Raw genomic sequence first — 13,326 nt, forward strand, 5'->3', positions numbered from 1 at the left:
CTCCCATTAAGTTGGATGATAATGGTCCATTAGTTTGATAATCATTGGAGGTCCAAAGGTCTGGTGCTTATTGGCTATTGAAATTATTATTCATAATATAATGGTTCAGTTGAGTCACTGTGATGGGTGGTTAGGCTGGCTGATCAAAGTCAGGCCTAATCATTCATTAGTTAGATTCTTGAGAGTGGTCATGTTAATAGTTGGACCTAATCAGAACCTTACAGTGGAGGCCAAAGCCTACTGATTAGGTTCCTAAGGCAAAAATTAATTACTAAAAGTTGTTTAGAGAAATAATTGATTAAAAACCTACCCATAGATGCATATGGATGGGCTGGCCAAAGTCAGGCTTGTGTGCAGTTTGTGTGGATTCTAGTACCCATTAAGAAATTAGTATAATTTTTTGAATTAAAGGTAGAGACTATCAATTTATAAAAATAGTGAGAGAATCTTTAGATTAAAGTCCATATCTTTAGGCTTAATAATTCATATACTAATTAGATTTTTGGTTTTTCTTTTATGCAGTTATGGTCATCATCTTGTCGCTTCGATCATTGTTGGATAGTAATAAATTAACAGAATCCAATTTTGATAGCTGATATTGAAAATTAAAGATTGCCTTGGAGCACGAGCGGATCTTATAAATGCTGACAGATTCGGCACTGAAGGAGCCTGCACCGAATGCATGCGGTGTGACATGAGACACTTATCAGAAGTGACTCAATGATGGTACCACGATGCGTAGCATTATACGGATAGTGATGAGTGATGAATTCAGTCGTAAGTTTGAGGATGCTCAGCTGGAGGAGATGTTACAAGTGTTGAATGAATCTTTTAGCACTCCCGATAATGTTGAGGGACACAAGACTAATTGTGCCATCTTCAACATCCAGATGAGGGAGGGGGCATTGGTCACTGATCATGTATTATACATGATCGAATAAATCAAGTGCTTGAGCAAGCTTGGCTTTTCCTTGTACGAACAGTTTGAGAAAGATACGATTCTAAATTCCCTACTGAAGTCTTATCTTCTCTTTCTTAGTCATTATAGAATAACGAACTCTGTAGTCAATTATCATGGTTTGCTAGGGTTGCTATAGACTTTTGAGAAGGATTACCATCCCCACAAGAAGATAGTGAATGTAGTAGGAGGATCTTCGGTAGGGTGTCATCCCTTTAAAAAAAAAAATAAAAAAAAAAAAACTACAGTGTGCTGGGGGTTAGACCAAGAAGTTTTAGTTCAAGTCCAACTAGAGTCAGGCAGAGTGCTTCTACTATAAAAAGTAGGATCATTGAAAAAAAAATTATCCTCAATATATAGCTTTTCTTGACCCCAACAGGCCGAATAAGAAGAAGCAAGCAGTTGCTGGGCAAGAAAATTATATGATAATACCTTGCAACTTCTCTATTTATGATACTATAACCTAGGTATTAGATATCGATAGTTCTATTAATATTTGTAATTCATTACAGAAACTTCAAGTCAGTAGGAGATTTGAGGACGGTGAGAGATTTCTGAATGTTAGAGATGGAAGATCAGTTTTAGTTCTAGCTTTAAGAATTATCAAGCTTGTATTCAATTCTTATATCGTTGTTCTTAGCGATTGTCATTTTTGTCCTTCATTTCTATTGAATGTAATTTTTGTAGGCCTTTTGGCCAAGAAAAATTATGAGATTTCAATAAAGAATAGCTTTTATAATGTCATTTTGAATGGTGTTATTGTGATGAATGGATAATTAAATAACAATATTTATATTGGATCACGGCCTAATGTAATGTACACATCGAATAAACATCCTAGGATAGGTGATATCACAGATGCCTACCTTTGGCATTGTAGGCTAGGTCATATTAATAAGTGTTGGGTATAAAATACCCTCAGTCGAAGTTCTTGACAGGATTGACCCTCCCAGGACTCCTCCGGTTTTCGACCGCAGATGGTATCTCTTCGGACTTCTCCAACAACCGGATTCCCACAGTGCTGACTGAACTCCCCCGATGGACGAACTTCCACTGCACCACCCGAGCTCCTTCAACATGAGTTCCCCCAGTCATCTATTAAGCCGCCCCAAGTGCTCACTGAGCTCCATCGCCCACCGACTTTCTACGACTATCAGCTGTTCCCCGAATCTCTTCCAGACTTCTTCCAGTCGGGTTCAACACCAATCCGAACTACTCCAGACTTCATCAACGGCTAAACTTCTCCAACGGTAGATTCCTACAACTACCAGACTTCATCCGGACTCCTACGGGAGCCGGACCTCGATCCCGACTCCGGCTGCTGGCGAACTTCGCCCGGACTCCTACGGGAGCCGAGCTCCGCCCATGACTTCGCTTACAGGTAAACTCCGTCCGGACACCTACGGGAGCCGGACTTCACCCACAACTCCCATTGCAGGAAGACTCCGCCCGGACTCCTATGGGAGCCGGACCTCGTTCCCTACTCCGGCTGCAGGCGGACTTCACCCGGACTCCTACGGGAGCAGAGCTCCGCCCATGACTTTGCTTACAGGTAAACTTCGTCCGGACTCCTACAGGAGCCAGACTTCACCCATAACTCTCATTGTAGGAAGACTCAGCCTGGGCTCCTAGGGGAGCCGGACCTCGTCTCCAACTCCGACTGAAGGAAGACTCCGTCCAGACTCCATCCCCGACCCCGACTGCTGGTAAGCTTCGCCCGGACTCCTAAGCGAGCCGGACTTCGCCCCTGACCTTGATTGCAGGCAGACTTCGCCCGAACTCCTACGGGAGCCGGACTCCGCCCATGACTCCAATCATGGGAAGACCCAGCCCGGACTCCTATGGGAGCCGGATCTCATCTCCGACTCCAGCCGCAGGAAGACTCCATCCGAACCTCATCCCCGACCTCAATTGCTGGAAGGCTCCGCCCGGACCCCTACGAGAGCCGGGCTCCGCCCTCGACCTTGACTGCGGGTAAACTCCGTTCGGACTCCTAAGGGAGCCGGACCTCGCCCCTGACTTTGATTGCAGGTGGACCTCGCCCGAGCTCCTACGGGAGCCAGATCTCATCTCCGACTCCGACTGCGGGAAGACTCCGTCCGAACTCTCACGGGAGTCGGACCTCGTCCTCAACCTTGGCTGAAGGAGGACTTCGTCCGGACTCCCACGAGAGCTGGACTCCAGGCTCCTCTCGAACGGATAGCTAACCACCTCTCTCCGCCAGACACTCCAGTCGAACTTCAGCCGACAGGCCTACACTCCCTGGCGTGGCCACAGTAACGGCCATGACTCTGCTCTACTTCCTGTGATGGATTTCGTGCGGTTCCATTACTCCCTGGCAGACCGCTATGATGCCCACGATCCTGCTCCACTTCCTGCGATGGATACCGCGTGATTCTTCCATCCTCTGGTAAGTCAAGACAACGGATGCCGTTCCACTCCCCGCGACAGACTCCACGTGGTATGTCTCGGTGATAGCCATGATTCCACCCCATTACTCTTCACAACAAACTCCTCCTGACTTTGGACAGCCCACTGCCAGACGGTTACAGACGTTGCTATCTGTCTGTTGCTCCCTCGACCTATAAAAGGGGGACCCCAGATACGTTATTCTCTAAGCCCTCATTTTTGCCTAGAAACTCTGCTAAAATTTTCATTCGAGCACTCCATTCTTGTTGAGGCAGAGAACTGACTTGAGCGTCGGAGGGTCTTGCCGGAGCAACCCCACCTCCGATTTAGACTTCTTTTGCAGGTCCCAGCGGTGACCGCGACTTCCTCGACTCTAGCTTCTCCGACGCAGGTGGATTTTTGCTCCAACAATAAGAATAGGATGAATAGATTGACCCAAGAGAGAATTCTCAAAGTTAATGATTGCGAATCATTGCCTACCTATGAGTCTTCTAGGAAATATGACTAAGTTATCTTTTACTAAAAAAGGTGAATGAGCCAGTGATGTTCTAGGTCTAATACATACTGATGTATGTAGATCCGTGAATATAAGTGCCAGAGGTGGATATTACTATTTCATTATTTTCACAGATGACCTATATAGGTATATATATGTCTACTTGATGAAACATAAGTCAGAATCGTTTGAAATATTTAAATGGTTCTGTAATGAGATAGAAAAATAAACTGAAAAGAGTATTAAAACTCTTCGATCTGACCGAGGGGCTGAATACCTCTCTAGCAAGTTTCTGACATATCTAGGAGAGAATAAAATTCTCTCACAATGAACGCCTTCTGAGATGCCACAGCATAATGATGTATCTGAAAGGAAGAATCGAATCATGTTGGATATGGTTCAGTCCATGATGGGCTTTGCTAGTCTGTCGATATCTTTTTAGGGACATGCACTTGAGTCGGCTTGCTACATACTTAATAAGATTTTGAGTCAGTTTGTGAGCAAAATACCATATGAGATATGGACCGGACGTAAGCCGATTCTCTCACATCTTAGGATCTGGGGGTGCCCGGCTTATGACAAAAGTTTAATAATAGACAAGCTCGGATCTAGGTCTGATAAGTGTACTTTCATAGGGTACTCAAAAAAAATTAAGAGATATTATTTCTATCTTGCTGATAAACAAAAGGTGTTCATCAGCCTTATGGTAATCTTTTTAAAAAAAGAGTTTTTTGATGAAGAAACTAATGCCTCAAAGATTGAACTTGATAAAGTTCAATAGGTAGATGAACCGGCATAATCTAGTGAATCTGCAGAATCAAATTTGATTAGATCAAGTTTAAAACTCATTATAGATGCACCATTAAGGAGATCTGGTAGAGTACCACGTCAGTCAGACGGATACTATAATTTTTTGATCCGAGATGGTGATCCTGTTGAACTTGATGAGAATAATTAGGATCCGATCATCTACATGGATGCAATGCAGAGATCCAACTCCAATAAGTGGCTTGAAGCTATGAAGTCTGAAATAGAATCTATGAAGGTCAATGATGTGTGGACATTAGTGGATCCACTTGAAGGGATAAAACTCATAGGATGTAAGTGGATCTTCAAGAGGAAGAGGGATGCAGATGAAAAAAGTGGAGACCTATAAAGCCCATCTAGATGTCAAGAGGTATCATCAACGTTATAGTATTGACTATGATGAGATGTTTCTCCTATGGCAATGCTCAAATCCATTTGAATTATACTTGCAATAGTGACACATCTGGATTATGAAAGCTGGCAAATGGATGTGAAAATAGTTTTCTTAAATAGAGAACTGCAAGAAGAGGTGTATATGATACAACCTGAAGATTTCACATCCACAGATGAGTCTAAAGTATCCAAGCTTTATAGATCTATTTATGGATTGAAGCAAGCATCTAAGAGTTGGAACATGTATTTTGATAAGATGATCAGAATATATGGCTTCGTTAGGAATAGAGAAGAACCTTACATTTACAAATGGATTAATAATTTTATAGTTGTATTTCTTATTTTGTATGTGGATGACATTCTCTTAATAAAAAATGACATCCCTATATTACAGAAAATAAAGGTTTGGCTATCATCTCAGTTCTTCATGAAGGACTTAGAAGAAGCATCCAACATCTTTGGGATGAAGATCTATAGAGATAGATTGAAGAGATTGCTTGGATTGTCACAGTCCACGTACATCGATACCATACTGAAGTAGTTCAGCATAAAGAATTCCAAGAATGACTATCTTTAGATAGACTATGGAATTTCTCTTTCGAAAGGAGATTGTCCGATAACCTCTCAAGAAAAAGAGCGTATGAGTAGGATTCTATATGCTTCGATAGTAGGATCCATCATGTACGCCATGACGTGTATGTGACCTGATATTTTCTATTCACTAAGGGTAGTGAGCAGGTATTAGTCTGATCTGGAAGAGAACCACTGAAAGATTGTAAAAATCATCTTTAAGTATTTGAAAAATACTAAGGATCAATGACACGTTTATAGAGAATCTAACTTGAAACTTGTTGGATTTATAGACTCCAACTTTTAGTCAAACCATGATGATAGCAAGAGTGTGTCGGGATTCATATTTATCTTGAATGGTGGAGTAGTCTATTGAAAAAATTTCAAGCAGCACATCATGGCCGACTTAATTTATGAGGTGGAATATATCACGATATTCGATACTGCGAAGGAAGCTGTATGATTGCGAAAGTTCATCGACGAGCTCAGAGTGGCACCCTCTATTAATAGTTTGGTCCTACTATTCTATGACATCACTGGCACCATTGCTCAAGCCAAGGAACCAAAGTTCCATCAGTGCACCAAGCATATTCTGCGCCACTAGTATCTGGTCCGGAAGATCGTAGATCGAGGTTATGTCGAGCTTCAGAAGATCAACGAAAAGGAGAATCTGATCGACCCATTCACTAAAGCCCTCAATGTCAAGGAGTTCAATGATCATAAATTGAAGATAGATATATAATACTATACTGATTGACTTTAGTCCAAGTGGGAGTTGTTGAAAATTATGTTCCAAAGTCAATCGTCAGCTTGTTGATGGTTGTGCTCATTTTATAATTGTATATGTATTATTTAATAATAAAAATTATTTGGCTCATTCATCACAAAGTTCTGTACATCTTCTTTAATGAACTTTTGTATTGTGATGAAGTCCTTAGGACTATTTTAAATTGGTAAAGGAGGATTTATCATTTAGTCCTTAAATTTGTTCGTGACCAAACGATATCCCATTATCAGGATGATGGCTATATCAAGTGTAGGTTGTTGTGTACCATATGAGTTGGTTATTCTCTTAATCAAAGAGTGTGGAGACATTGGTATGGCATACAAGTGAGATGTAGGAGTGCATCTCACTGAACGTGACCAATTGTGGAGCACTTTGCTGTCAAGGGCAGCTTGCGAAGGGTATAGGTATAAGTATCCCTCTGATCTGAGATCATCATGGTGACTTACAAGCAGCTCACTGTGCTTTGGTACTAAACTACTTGAATTTCTAATTCAGTGACGGAAGATTTCTGGGCACAGTTAAGTACTTGTTAAGTTGGTGTGTGAGTCAAGATGGGATTGACCCCTCTGGATTCAGGAGTTAATACATCATTTTATTTTAATTTCATAAAATCTTGACCAAAATAATTCATGTGATGGATTTGAAAGGTTGAGATATAATGTGGTTAACTATTTCAGGGTTGACAGTTAAACCTTAGATCACCTTGAGTATTAGGATCAAAGGGATGAATTTTACGGTAACCATATGTTAGTAGGTTCTTGAATGTTGCTTTGCAATCTTTTGACCTATTCGAATGTCAGATCCCATTGCTATATGGTTACATCGATTAGTTCAGAAAGTTGTTTCTATACTATCGGCTTAGGTTTGAACCTATGGGGTCACACTCAAAAAAAATTTCTGCCTGATCAAGTGACTGATCAACGATTAAGAATCATTCAAGGGTATAATGATCAAAACAATTAATGGTTAACTTGATGCAAAAGTTGAAATGAACTAATTCGCTAAGGGTTAGTGAATTAAAGGAGGATTGATAAGCAATTAGATTACTGATTAAGCTCAAATTTGATTTAGCAATGTAATTTGGTTCAAGTCTAATTGAATTGGATTCGATCAGATTGATCTAATTGCTAAGGATGATTGATTTCTGATTTGATCAAGAATTGGGCTCGATTAAATTTTGATTTGATTAGGATTTAATCTAATTTGATTGGTGCCTAATTTTATTGGGTCCAAGTTATTTGATTAGGGTCTAACCTAATTTGTTTAGGATGGAGACCTAAAAGTCCAAACCAAGTTGGACTTCTCCCTAGCCGACCACCCTTGCGCATGCCCCACTCTTCTCAATGCAAATATCAGATTTGCATGGAGTTTCTCATGCCCAACACTCCTTGTCACCCACTTTTGATAAGGATCAAGAGATTGGATCAATTGGTTGATTGCTTGAATTTAAATCTGATTTGAATTCAAGTGTTGATGAGGATTTGTTCTTGTCTAAACAATCTCTATGCCAATCTATAAAAGGGATGATTTTTTTGTGTGACAAAAAATCAGATCAAAGAGAGATCATATTGTTCGTGATTTAGGGTTTCTCTAAGGGGCATGAGGCATAGGGGTGGGTGGCCTATCATAGGCATGTGAGTATAGAGGAGAACCTTTTGCTCTTGTGTGAGCATCCTAGAATTGTTCTAAGATTTTTGGGTGAGAAAAAATTGAGAGAGAAAGTAGTTCTCGATCCTTGTTTCCATCACCAGATCCTTCTTGTTCTTTCTACATTTTCAGAGGGGTCCAAAAAATCCATAGAAGGAATAGATTAGCCATCTACAAGAGTTTCTACGCGAGCTAGTACTCTTGGAGAAACAGATTAACGCAGGGCTTCGAATGGATCAACCATAAAGGCCGGACACCCTATGCGGCTGCAAGCAACTAGTGAGATCTCAAGTTCATGAGATTCAGATGCAGTGATCTGCTACCCATGCTCAGGTATCAAGTTCTAAACTTGATCTATATGTAGATATGATCTACAGATGCATGTATGATGTGATTATACATGCAGATTTTGCTTTCAAATCCTATGCATGCTATATATGTTATGTTACAGATCCTAGGGTAGGCATTTAAGGTTTGATCTTAAGCATATGTTATAGATTAAATTGTTTAATCTCATATTTTTACTGCATAAAATTTTTAAAATTGCATGCTCTTACCAACTCCACCTCAAACTGAATACGTTTTGAGCCTGAAGTTGAAGGCAAATCACCTGATTGCAAGTGTTGTTCACTGCTGTCCTGAGCTATCTTTCCTGCTCCATCCGTACTTTTTGACTTCTTCAAGATATTTTTTTCATCAATGATCACATTTTTGCTGGTGATGCAGTTCTGAAAATATGGATCACATAGCAAATAACCCTTCACACCTGTAGGGTATCCGATGAAGACCATCTTCTGTGACTTCGGGTCCAACTTGCTTCATTCAGCTTTCTCCACCAAAGCATAAATCGGACAATCAAACATCTTCAGATGGCCAAGCTCTACCTTCTTCTAACTCCAGACTACCTCTAGAAGTCCTCCATTAAGTGATCTATGGGGAGACCTATTAATAAGAGAACAAGCAAAAGTTAAAGCATCACCCCAAAAGACTTGGGCAGTGATGCTTGCAGCCTCAAGCTTCGGGCCTTCTCCATCAGTGTCCAATTTATCCTCTCTACAACACCACTCTGTTGAGGAGTCATCTTCACTGTGTAATGGTGTTTGATGCCATTTGCCTCACAGTACCTCCTGAACTCCAGGCTTGTGTACTCCCCTCCATTATCAGACCTTAAACACTTCACTGGTTGCCCTATCTTCTTCTCCACCTCAGCTTTTTAGGCCTTAAACTAGGCAAACATCTCTGATTTTTCTCTGATCAAATATACCCAAACTCTCCTAGAGAAGTCATCTATGAAGGTGACAAAATATCTAGCTCCACCTCAAGCTACAATAAGTGCAGGTCCCTATACATCCGAGTAAACAAGCTCCAATATAGCTTCACTCCACTTGGTACTACTAGCAAACTTTATCCTGCCCTATTTTTCATAGATGCAAGGCTCATAAAGATCATCACCCTCCTTCTTGACTGCTGGAATCAAATCTCTCCTATTCAACTTCGTGAGCCCCCTGTCACTCATATGACCCATACGATAGTACCACAGCTGATAGGTAAGCTGCTCCTCCTGTGCTGCTGCAGAAGCCTCTGCACTATCGGTAACTATTGAGCCTTCCATCCTATACAGATTGTTGCTTAATTTTCTTCCCTTCATCCCCATCAAAGCACCCTTGGAGATCTTCAAACATTCATTGCCCAGCTGACAATTGAAATCATATCCCTGCTTCTCCAAGTAACCTAGGGATATCAAATTCTTCTTCAGTTCCAGCACATGCTTCACATTGGTGAGTGTCCGTATGACTCCATCATACATTTTCATTCTAATAACACCAACACTAGCCACTCTACATGGATGATCATCTCCAAGACTCACACTACCACCATCTGATTTTTCATAGGAGGCAAACCAATCAGTATGTGCAGTTTAATGGTGAGAACATGCTGAGTCAAGTGTCCAGTGGCTATCAAACTCTACTACCCCATCTAATACTACCAGTACATCATCTTCACTATCCTCAGATGATAGATCACCACTCCCACTAATCGATCCAACCTTGCCCTTCTCCTTTTCATTCTTCAGAAGTGGGCAATTTCTCTTTAGATGATCAGGCTGATGACACTTGTAGCATTTTACAGCCTTCAAATTTTCTCGAGATTTTGATCTGTCCTTAGACTTATCTCGAGTCCTCTCCTTAGATTTCTCTTGCCTCTCATTCATAGCAAGCACCTCTAAGTTAGGGCTTTCTTTATATAGCTTCTCTCGCTACTCATTTGATCCAAAAACTCCAACTGCTTTCCCAAAAATCAAGATCTTTTTTCTATACACCAGAGTAGTGATGAGACCATCATAAGAAACTGACAACAAACATAACAACAGGAGAGCTCTATCTTCCTCATCGATTTTCACATCAAGGCTCATGACATCTGAGCAAACTTGATTGAATTTCTGGATGTGGGCAATCAGATCTCCTCCTTCAGACATCCGCAAATTATATAGCTACTTCTTCAACCACAACTTGTTTATCATGTTCTTGCCCATGTATATATTTTCAAGCTTTTTCTAGAGCCCTTTTGGTGTAGTTTCTATGCTAATCTCAGATAAAACCTCATCAGCAAGGCACATCCTAATAATGCCAAAAGCTATTTCCTCCAATTTCTCCTAATCTTCAACAGTGATCTTTTTAGATCTATCCCTAATCAAGACCTTGTAGATTCTATTCTGAACTAACAAATCCTTCATCCTTTGCTGCCAAAGGGTGAAATTGTCCTTGCCATCAAACTTTCTAAAGTTTGCCTTAAGGGTACTTGACGTCATTCCACATAGATTTTAATTTCACACAAGAAATACTCACAAATCTAGGTAATTTAGGATAAAATAGGACAGATTACTCAGATCAAGATAGATCCTTATCTAAATCAGGCGTCCAAGGCCTTTCCTCCACCAGATCTAGCTCCAAAGCTCTGATACCAAATGTTGCAAGATTGGATCTTCCCTTACTGATCGTAGATCATGGAAGCAACAGCAAGGATGGGAGAAAAGGGATGATGGTAGATCAGATCTAGCCCTAGAAGAACCCTAGGGCGTGAGGGAGAGGAGGAGAAAATGTGAGAGAGAGAGAGAAAGCAATTAAAGAAAAAAGACTTCTATTCTGATTCCATTCCTTATCAAAACTATATACAAAATTGTATATATAAATGGTCAATTTGATCCAAATCAAAAACTTCCCTAGCTAATCCAATTTGATGCAATTTCTAAGCCCATGTACACTCATGTCTTGCCTTGCACACATCCATTGGACTAAATCCTAGTCCAATCCTTGGATTAGCCCCTTAAGACCTCCCAAACTAAGGCCTTAAGTCCTTAGAATTAAACCCAATTTTAGTTCAAAATAAAATCCAGAACAGCTCTCTGTACGTGCACTCGAGCCAGCTCTATTAGAAGTTCGAGCTACTTTGGCACGGTATGCCATCAATGTTGCCTTCTGTTCTACTACTTGATCCGGCTCTATCAGGATTCGAGTCGGCTCGACCTGGATCTGAGCCGGCTCCACAGCTGTATCATCCACTAGTGCCAGAAACATAGCTCTTTATCTACTGTCTGAGCCAACTATCTCAGAGCTCGAGCCAGCTCGACTATTGACTGATGCTCCTAATGCTTCCTTCACCCCTTGGCCTTTCTTCATCTGTTTCTAAGACTTAGAAGCACCACACCTAAGCTCATAGTACTGACACCTATCTTGATCATATTCACATACCATTAGATTTGATTATTTATGATTTTTATTAAATTATCTATATACTAATTCAATCATAATTTGATTAAATCATCCTGATTAGACTGATTAAGTTATCGAATAGTGTCACTTGATTAGCCATGTTTCACCTTATCAATTTCTTTCTCCTTTGATATTCTTTCTATATGATTTATGACTCTAATTAATTCCATGTATTACTTTGAATTAGAGTTGATTTTAGCACATAATTTTAAACCGATATGTTAGTCGGGCAATATGTCCATAACATTTGAGCCTTTGTTAAGTATCATAAGATCCTGTCATTGTTGATCTCTATCAAATCATTGTATTTTAAATGACCTTGATTAGATGAAGCTACTTAATCAAATTGATCCTTGATTATCAATAGATATATCGATCTCCACTTTGATTTTTTCGAACAATACTGATCTAATCATCCTTGATTTTTATTGAATCATCTGCTTTTTATTATGATCATGATCAAATAAAATTATCTTTGATTTGACCAACCATGTAATTGAGTGCTACTACCTTTGTCAACCTTATTAAAGTATCGAAACTTAAGATTTTTATTAGTTATAGTTTAAGACTGATATAAGAATATATTTTGAATAATAAGTTCTGAAAGATGCTTTTAGGATTGATTGAATCTGTCTATTCAATATTTTCTAGAGGTAAATAATAAAGTATCTTTTCAAGATATTTCATAATTTATTTTGAAAATAAATAATTAGTCTTTAAATTATGCATAATTTATGAAACTATATTTTGAATGAATAGTGATTTGAAAATTTGATATTTTTAGAATACCATGTTTAGATTTATTATGGAATATATATAAAATTATGATATATATGTTATCATGCAAAAGTACTTTGATACAGATCGATTTTGTACTCTTCGCCTAACTATGTTCTGGATCCTACTAATGGGGATGGTGCATTGAACTTTGGACCCTACCAATAGGGATCGTGTATTAGATTTTGGACCCTACTAATAGCAGTTATGCATTGGTACTCTATTTGATCTCACTGTTTCTGCTCTGGCCCCACCATAGAGATAATTGTGGCCGTAGTTTCGACTGATGAGTTATATGTGATTTATTTTGATTAGATTTATGGTTATATATGTAAATGAATATTTAAAAATATTTGATTTATTTAAGTAAACATGAAATATATTCTTATGCTTACTTATGAAATTATTTACGAACATCATATCTTATAATAATATCTAAGATGTCTAGTTAAGATATTCACTACTTACTAGACCATCAAGCTCATTACCTTTCTATTCTTATCAGATTTAGATTCTTAATGACAGACATGGATATTGCTTTGAGAGTGAGTTGGAAGTGAGAGTCGATAATATAGATTTATTTTTATATTCCTATAAGATTATTATTTGAGGTATCATTGATGTAAGATCTTTTGAATATTATTAAAATTTTATGAGAAATTAAAGTTAATTTTAGACTTAATTTATTTTAAATTCAGCTATGATGCATTGA

This window comes from Elaeis guineensis, chromosome 16 (assembly GCF_000442705.2).
Source record: "Elaeis guineensis isolate ETL-2024a chromosome 16, EG11, whole genome shotgun sequence".
In the NCBI taxonomy this organism is placed as follows: domain Eukaryota; kingdom Viridiplantae; phylum Streptophyta; class Magnoliopsida; order Arecales; family Arecaceae; genus Elaeis; species Elaeis guineensis.